A 10,213-nucleotide genomic window follows, 5' to 3' on the forward strand; every position below is an offset into this window, starting at 1 on the left:
CGGAGGAGCGGGAGCTGAAGGGTTTCTCGTCGCTGATGTAGCCCTTACCACAGTCTGCGTAACTGAGTGGGCACCAGCCCGCGGGCGAGGGGGGTGCGTCGGGGTCAGGTTTCCCTCAAGTCCCCCGCCTCAAAGAGGGGCCCGAGCACAAAGTTTCACTTTGTCTTTCTGGCTCTGAGCCATCTGGTCGCCCTGCCTAGACTCAGGTGGCAAGAGAGGGGGGCCAAGTGGGCCATGGCCGTGGGCAGAAGGCTCTCTGGATGGGCGGCCCACCCCCACCTGCTCCTCTGGGCTGACCTGGGCAGGCATCTGCAGCATCCCCTCTGCAACTGCAGCCTTCTCTTGCCCAGGCTTAGAGGGCAGGAAACACAGGCCTGTTTGTGGGCACGCCAGGGGGGTTGCAAGGAGCAGCTCTGCTCTTGCCTGCCTGCCTGCCCGCCCGCCTGCCTGCCAGCCAGCCAGCTCCTGCTAGAGGTGCATGTGTGTGAGTGAGTGTGAATTCGGACCAGAGCCCCCACTCAGAGGGAGAAGGAAGCAAGTGGAAGAAGCCCTTCCTCCTTTTTATTTATTAGTTGAAAATATTTATACCCCACCTCTTCAAAGTGGTTATCAATACAAGAAACCAATTCAAAATTAGCCTTACAACATGATAATGCAACACTCAAACAGCAGCTGAAAATAATAGAACAAAACAATGTTTGGGTTGGTTTTTTGTTTTGTTTTTTTAAACCATAGACCAAGTTCAATGAGGCAGCAATTCACAAACCAAATGCCTCCCTTTAAAAGGAAGGTTTTTATTTGCCACCTTATGGAAGGCCATCAGAGAGCAGGTTGCTGCCTCTGCTCCCTAGTCTGCTCAAGTGAGCAATGGAGCCATACTGGAAGGAAACAGCTGCCACTGTCGTGGCCTCAGCTGCCTTGTCTCTGTGGGACACAGGGTGGCTGAGCTTGGAACTGCTTCAACCTATGACTAGGGGAGTAAGCAGAAAAAGAGGGTGCTTCTTTTAGCATGTGCTGCTTCTGCTGTCTTCCAACACCCTCTCTCTGGGCAGCATGGCTAGGAGGACTAAGCCCCAAGAGAGAGAGAGAGAGAGAGGTGGTGGGTTAAATTTACCTGTGGGGTCTCTGTGTTGTGCTTTGGCTGCCACTTTGCCCAGCAAGAGTGGGTTGTTGGTGTGGTTTAGAATCCACAACACATGAGCTGTTTTAGGGTTGTGGGTGGTTTGGTAATGATATGAACAACCCACTTTTGCTGGTCCTCACAACCGTGCCCCCACCCCAAGCCATGGTTTGCATATACAAATGTCAGTCAGAGCCCTGCAGGTGAATTAACCCATAATGTCTTGTCATGACATTTGAACAGGCCCAGAAAGAGAATGTAGGTGAGCTGGTAAAAAATGTCAAATGGAAGACAGGAGATTAGACTATGACTGCAATCATAACTGATCGTAATAGATAATAAGCATGCTTGTGGATACTCCAATTTGTGAGAGAGTGAAAACATTGTTTATTACCTGTTAGTCTAGTACACACTTTAAAGGATTTTCCAAGAGTTGACAAGATGTTCATTCTGTGATTGCAGCATTTGTTAAATATAACCTATTGAAGCACCTCTCCTGTCCCATCACTGAAGGAGAGGAAAAAAATAGTAGTCTTACATGGGAATGTCACATTGAATACATTGTGGCTTACTTATAAATATGTGCAGAATTGGACTGCATGTAGTTTTAGGTTGGTTCAGATTTCTTAAATTGGACAAGACAAAATTGCAGCTGTCTTGAGCAGAGCAGGAGAAAAAGCCAATTCCCCTATCCCCACAACTTTTCCTTCATAGATTGAAGGGAAATCTGAAGTTCCATTTTGCACGTTCTACCCAACACTTATGAAAACATAAGAGAGTCACCCTAACCAATACCCTGAGGGTTTGTGGGGGGTGAAAACTTACTCCACATCATCCATCATCATCATCATCCAGGAGGGTCAATTTCCAGGGAAGGGAGCTCAACGACGTACCTTTTGGTGGCCTATCCCAATCCTCCTCATTTACCAGCAGACCGAATCCTTCTGTCAAACCCACCCTGCACTTATTGGACTCTCTTATGCTGTCTTGTAGGGTGGGGTGGAATGGGCCCAACCCAATCTGTGGCATAAGAGTGGGTGTGCATGAGAAAGCAGGGGAGATGGCTGGGCTGGGTCCAGCCCCAACTGCCACACCACTCAGGGAAAAACAAACCCCATAGGTTATTATTATTATTTATTTATTTATTTATTTATATAGCACCATCAGTGTACATGGTGCTGTACAGAGTAAAACAGTAAATAGCAAGACCCTGCCGCATAGGCTTACAATCTAATAAAATCATAGTAAAACAATAAGGAGGGGAAGAGAATGCAAACAGGTACAGGGTAGGGTAAGCAGGCACAGGGTAGGGTAAAACTAACAGTAGAAAGTAACAGTAGAAGTCTGCACAACATCAAGTTTTAAAAGCTTTAGGAAAAAGAAAAGTTTTTAGTTGAGCTTTAAAAGCTGCGGTTGAACTTGTAGTTCTCCAAGTAGAGACTGTGGCTGTTCATTGCAGCAGCAGCATCCACCCCTAATCAATCACTTGCACCCAACCCATCAGTGGCAGAGCTATGGCAATTGATCATCAAATCTAATGCCCACCATTATCCCTAAAGCTAGACTGAGAAGAAATGAGCAAGTGAGAGGTCCTAGGGCAGTATACCAGGGAAGACTGGGCTTGCTGTAGAGGGCGAAAGAGAATGGAGCCCATCAAAGGCATGTTGCCAAAGGCCTCCCATAATCTGGAACTGACCCTGCCTGCTGCAATCCTTGGGAGTAAATCCCAAAGGAAGAAATAATTTATCTCTGCAGTTGACCATGAATACACAATAACAATGCATTCCAAAGACCAACTCCATGCTTCATTTCAAAACAAAACAAAACCCTTTGCATTTGTTTTAATTTATTAATTTAGAAGTAAGACAGATGTAAAAATGGACAAGATAGAAATATTGTGCTTTTAATATTTTAGCGTAAGCCACCCTGATAATGTACTTGAAGGGTGGGATATAAATCTTAATAAAAATAGAGAAGTAAATAAATATTACAGCAATTTATATGGATATTCATTGGCCTGGAATAATTTATATAGATAATTGATATAAATATTCATGCCTTTAAATGTATCATTCCAACACATTATACATAAAGCCGTGTATTTCACAATGTGGTTTCAATATTTGCAGAGCAAGTACTGCTTCAGTAAATTACAGTATGATTCTATATAAACCAGCCTGGAAGCTCTGCTTATGGGTGATATATAAATGTTTTAAATAAATGAATATAAAAATGTTTACTCAGAGGCAAGTTCCATTAATATCAGTGGAATGTAGTCCCCAGTAAGTGAGCATTGGCTTCCATTCTAAATTAGAAAATATGGCTCTTTGGAAGTCCAACTGAATTTGAAAAATTAATATCTGTTGATAAAAAGAAATGAAAACATAAGAAGTGCCCTGATGCTGGTTCAGACCAAGGATCCATCTAGTCCAGCACTCTCTTCATATAGTGGCCAACCAGCCATCGGCCAGGGACCAACAAGCAGGACATGGTGCAACAGCACCCTCCCACCCATGTTCCCCAGCAACTGGTGCACACAAGCTTACTGCCTCGAATACTGGAGATAGCACACAACCATCATGGCTAGTAGCCATTGATAGCCTTCGCCTCTAGGAATTTATCCAACCCCCTTTTAAAACCATCCAAATTGGTGGCCATTACTACATCTTGTGGCAGTGAGTTCCATAATTTAACTATGCACTGTGTGAAGAAGTACTTCCTTTTATTTGTCCTGGATCTCCTACCAATCAGCTTCATGGGATGACCCCGGGTTCTAGTATTTTGAGAGAGGGAGAAAAATGTTTCCCTGTCCACATTCTCCACACCATGCATAATTTTGTACACCTCTATCATGTCTCCCCTTAGCCTCCTTTTTTCCAAGCTAAACAATCCCAGTTGATGTAACCTTCCCTCATAGGGAAGATGCTCCAGCCCCTTAATCACTTTAGTTGCCCTTTTCTGCACTTTTTCCATCTCTATAATATCCTTTTTTCGGTGTGGTGACCAGAACTGTACACAGTATTCTAAGTGTGGTCACATCATAGATTTGTATAAAGGCAGTATGATACTGGCTGTTTTATTCTCAATTCTTTTTCTTATAATACCTAACATGGAGTTTGCTTTCTTTACAGCGGCCACACACTGTGTGGATACATCATGCTATCCACCACAATCCCAAGATCTCTTTCTTGTTTGGTAACCACCAGCTCAGATCCCATTAGATTATACTTGACATTGGGGTTTTTTTTGCCCCAACATGCATCACCTTACACTTGCTTACATTGAACTGCATCTGCCATTTGGATGCCCACTCTCCTAGCTTGGAGAGATTCCTTTGGAGCTCTTCACAATCCCTTTGTGTTTTAACAACCTTAAATAATTTGGTTTTGTCTGCAAACTTGGCCACTTCACTGCTCATTCCTTCTTCCAGATTATTTTTGAATAAGTTGAAAAGAACTGACTATTAAGTTTGTTCAGGAGCCTTTGGTGGGGGACTTTATCAAAAGCCTTTTGGAAGTCCAAGTAAACAATGTTCACCGGATCACCTGTCCACGTGTTTGTTAACACTCTCAAAGAATTCTAGTAGATTAGTGAGACAGGACTTGCCTTTGCAGAAGCCATGTTGATTCTTCTTTAGCAGGACCTGTCCTTCTATATGCTTACTAATTTTGTCTTTAATAATGCTTTCAATCAATTTACCTGGAACAGGTGTCAAGCTAACTGGCCTGTAATTTCCTGGATCCACCCTGGATCTCTTTTTGAAAATTACATTGGCCATCTTCCAGTCCTCTGGTACAGAGGCTGAAATATGAAAATATGAATTTGCGGACCTCCTCACAAAAATATGCAAAATGTCCATGTTGCATATTTTTGTGAGGAGGTCCGCAATTTCATATTTTAATTCTTTGAGAACTCTAGGATGGATACCATCTGGGCCTGTTGATTTATTTGCTTTCAATTTGTCAATAAGATTGAGAACTACATCTTTAGTAACCACTATTTGCCTCAGTTCCTCAGTCTCTCTTCCTGAAAACATCAGTTCAGGCACAGGCATCTGTCCTGTATCCTCTGCAGAGAACACAGATGCAAAGAATTCATTCAGCTTCTCTGCAATTTCCCTGTCCTCCTTTAGTACTCCCTTAACTCCATTGTCATCCAATGGTCCAACTGCTTCCGTAGTGGGTTTCCTGCTTCTGATATATTTAAAGAATTCCTTTTTGTGAACTGCCCAGGGAGCTTCGGCTATTGGGAGGTATAAAATGCAATAAATAAATAGTAATAATAAATAATAATATTGTTGGACTTGATATTATTAGCCATGTGCTCTTCAAAATGCTTTTTTGCATCTCTTATTGTTTGCTTGCATCTCCTTAGTGCAAGCTTGTGCTCCCTTTTATTTTCCTCACTTGGGCAAGACTTCCATTTTTTGAGGGAAGGCCTCTTTTCTACAATAGCTTCTTTGACACAGCTTGTTAACCATGCTGGTGACCTTTTGCACTTGGTGCTACCTTTCCTAACCTGTGGAATACATTTTAGTTGAGCTTCTATTATTGTACTTTTGAGTTAGCTCCATGCATTTTCCAAGGATTTAACCCTCTTGATTCCCCCTTTCAACTTTCTTTTGGTTATTGGGTAAAATATATACTGATTAATGTTCAGCTTACACAAGACAAAAGAAGCAGAGTCAAGATAAAAGGCATGCTATTTCAGAAGATATGTGAAAGTGGATATAGAGAGAAAATCTAAAAAGTGTGTGTGTGTGTGTGTTTTAAAAAATGTGTTCACTCATTAGTTAAAAATTATATACAGCCCAGGCTCTGCACCATGAGGAATTAATTATGGATTGCTCTTTGTCTTGAAAAGGTAATCCACATGTCTGTATAGATATAGTTACATGTACTGCTTTCTTGTAATGTATTAGCAAGAATATTTTGAAAATAAAATGATAAACCAATGGTGTTTATGTCTATAATTTAAATAAAAATTGTTCTAAGAAATGCAAACAGCATGCAGTACCGCACCACAAGGCCTAAATACTGTACAATTTTTTAAATAAATATTGATGTACATTGAAGAAATGATGGAATCCCTTTTGCATTTTCTATTTAAAATGAAACTCGTATCTTTTAGAACTTTGTTGTAACATAAAGAACTTATGAGTTTGCTTAATTGGTTTTGGCAACTCCTAACTAACATCAAAATTCATACTGTTGTTTCCATTCCTGTGATCAAGGTGATGCTGTTAACCAACCTCATGTTTACATAAACCAGAGATGTGGTCATGGAATCATAAATAAAACAAAAACAATTCACAATGAATCACATCAGGGATAAGAACACAGTGATCAAATTTTTAATTCATACCATGTAGACTTCTGAAATTTCATTGAATCTTTTAATTCTACTCCAATGATATTTTGGGCACAAGTGTCAGATCACTTACCCCAAAATAGTTTCAATGCACTCAATCATATTTCTCCAGCATGCTTTGACAAAGGGGGTGGGTGTTTTTGTAAAGACATTCTCTCCTTTTGTGACCTCTATTATTATTATTTGTGTAGTTCTGCCAAGATCTACTGCAGCAGCTGCAATGTAAAGAACACCATATTTCTATTATAAATCATCAGGGTAAATCATTGCTCCACTCTCAGAGCTGTTTTATTGGAAAGGACCCAATTCACCATCACCCTGCACTTTTGCCACGGTATAACTCTGTCAAAGCAAGGGCTACCTTACACCAGTGAAAAAAACAAGTACAGCAAAAAGTTCATCAATGGGAGTGAATCAGGTCAGATGAGTCAACAACAGGCTTTATTTTAGTTGCTGCTGCTGCCGCATTCAAAACAATAGCCCTGGAAGGATGAGCTGAACTGAGGTTATTCATTATGGGCTTTTAGTAGCTATGCTCATATTCCATTTAGTTAGAGGAAAGAAAAAGGATGCTGACCAGGATGGCTGGGTTAGCTAGAACAGGGATGATTGTAAGGATAAATGAAAGCTGAGTGAAGGAGACTCATCAATGAAACAAAAAAATATATAATAAGGCAGAGGAGGAAAATGCATTTCAAGACTGTTGTCCTGCTCTTGAACTTCCATTTTAAAATCTGCCATTAGTCATTATGCAACTCCCAAGAGAGAGTAGGGGTGATCTTAGGACATAACATAAGAAGAGACCTACTGGATCAGACCAAAGGCTATTTAAGTCCAGCCTCCCGCTTTCCATAGGGGCCAATCACATGCCTATGGGAAGCCTGCGAGAAGGGCATTATTATTATTATTATTATTATTATTATTATTATTATTATTATTATTATTATTATTACCATCAGTGAACATGGTGCTGTACAGAGTAAAATAATAAAATAGCAAAACCCTGCCATGTAAGCTTACATTCTAATAAAAACATAATAAAACAATAAGAAAGGGAAGGGAATGCACCAAACAGGCACAGGGTAGAGTAAAACTAACAGTATAAAAGTATGTCAAAATCAAGTTTCACCTTACTTTTGCCCTGCTATGCAGGGCGATAGATCATGGCTGTTGACTTGCACAGTTCTACCTTACATTGATGGGTAGTACCACTGGCTACTTTGGTACCAAATCTTACATCACTCCACCTTTTTGGCCATGCTGTTCCCCACCCCACCCCACCCCACCCTGCAGGTCCATCTCCATTGCTGTAGATGTAAAATAAAGGATTTTCACCATCTTCCAGTGCAGATGCAGTACCATCTTGGTGGGGTTACAAAGGCCAGTGGTTGCATCATTTAATTAGGAGTACTGGGATTCCCTGAAAGAAAATATTCTTTGGCAAAAGTATGAAAAAGCAAGGAAAACCATATTTGGTGGCTGTTCCTCTGAGGCCACAGTTAGACCTAAGGTTTATCCTGGGATCATCCAGGGTTTGCCCCTGCCTGAGCACTGGATCCCCTGTGTGTCACCTAGATGAACAGCTTTGACCCCTGGACGAGCCAGGGATAAACCTTAGGTCTAGCTGTGGCCTGAGAGAATGTTGAAATCTGAAGTGGATTATTGGGCTGTATGAAACAGTCAGAGCAAATTTTGAACACACAAAATGGTTTTGTTATCCAGTGGAAGATCTACTGCAAAAATGCAGTGTTCCCTAGACTACATTACTAAAAGAACTGTTAAGGTTGGAATCAATCCCCCTGCCCCTGTCTCTATGTGGGTAAAAAGTTTGAGGCTCATTTATAAAATTAATTCTACAGCTTTGGGGATGGTTTCTTGGGCCTTATCTACACCAAGCAGGATATTACACTATGAAAGTGGTATATAAAAGGCAGGAGCCACACCAAGCAGGATATAGCAGTATGAAAGCAGTACATGGCATGTGTCAATGGGCCCATACCACTATAAAGGAGGGGTGTGACTCCTGCCTTTTATATACTGCTTTCATACCACTTTTATTCTGCTTGGTGTAGATTACACCTTGGTCACAAAACAGTGTGACATCTTCACAAGAACTGCATCAGATGTCAGAATAGTAAAGGGGAATTGAATCAAATGTCCAGTTTCATTATATATTATTGATGCTGCCCCTAATTTGAGTCTAGAGAAAGGGGAGCCACTCCAACCTTTGGGTATCCAATCCTGCCCAACACCACTTTTATTCCACCAACCTGCCCCATACTCATTTCCACTTGTTTGGGGGTGCCCCATAAATGCTAAATCCACAAGCTGTGGGGGCCACTTGCAGAACAGAACCAGTGGGACTGGCAGTGTGTGGCAGGTCACTGTTGGATACTGCCCTTTGCTTTACTTTGCTTTGTGAACGGCTCTTGCTTTAAGGATGGACCTTAGGATTCTCAGCTTTCTTGTGCGGCTTTCTTTGGTTTCATATGGGGGAACAGAGTTACATGTCTAATGTGATAATTTGTTTCTGCTCTCAGCCTTCAGTTGACCATTCCCAGTTCTATAGTTAAGCACCTAGTAACTACACATATGTTGATAGTGCGGCTTGCAGCCATGTCAGGGGCTCTAGGTGTGTGTGTAATTTAATGAGGGATGCAGTATGCAAGGAGGAAAAGTTTAACCCTTTTACTCCCAGCCATAATTGCAACATAAAATCTCCCCTCCCTGTACTACAGTTAGCAATAGTGGGGAAAGTTGCCACAGGAGCTCTTCTTCTTCTTCTTCTTCTTCTTCTTCTTCTTCTTCTTCTTCTTCTTCTTCTTCTTCTTCTTCTTCTACTACTACTACTACTACTACTACTACTACTACTATCATTGCAGCCTGAGGCAGAGGGTTGGGGGATTTTTGTCAGGATCACAGCTGGGGAGGGAAGGGTTAACCCTCCCTCAGTCTGCAGTCTTTGGCTTGGGTCACTTTTTCCTCTACATTTCTTTTGAGACCTTTGCAATGTTCACTTGGTTTGCCATTTGATAACAGTAGACTGCATTCCAGAATTGTCACAAGCCAGTCTGTCTCAGTCCCCTACCCACCCAGGTAATATGCGAATGAAAGCAATGGGCTGTATCACACGCCTATTACACTTTTTGAACGAGTTGAATAAACTAAAAATAATAAAAACAGGAATAATGTGTGGATAATAATATAGATAGCCAATCTTACAAGGTTGATGTAAAGATTACTGAGCTAATATATGTGAAATGGTTTGAACACCTGAAAGAGCAGTATAAATACTATTAAAGAATCACAGTGAAGGTAAATGCTGCCATCAACCACCAGCTCGTGTAATTCAGTGAGTTTCCTTTCAAAACGCAAGGAAAATGTGTGTTTTTGGTTTTGTTTTAAAAAGTAACTTTAAGAGACAGGATTTACAGATGTAGCCATGTAGTTTTTCAGCAAAAATGTTTGTTTCGGGTCTATTGGACTCCACAATGCCTTTTCAATAAGGGTTTGTCCAACTTGCATTACTGTTGGAGATTTCATGCATTTAATGCTTCTTTAACTCATATGTTTTGGCAATGCCCTGTAGCTGCCTCCTTTTAGGAGGAGGTCATAATAAGGATGAATTTTGTACTGAAACAATCTATAATATGGAATAATGTGCATCTCCTCCTAAATTACCTTCCAGCTTCTTGGAAGTTAACACCTGGTCAATGCATATGG

Source organism: Elgaria multicarinata, chromosome 3 (genome assembly GCF_023053635.1).
Source record: "Elgaria multicarinata webbii isolate HBS135686 ecotype San Diego chromosome 3, rElgMul1.1.pri, whole genome shotgun sequence".
NCBI classification, from domain to species: domain Eukaryota; kingdom Metazoa; phylum Chordata; class Lepidosauria; order Squamata; family Anguidae; genus Elgaria; species Elgaria multicarinata.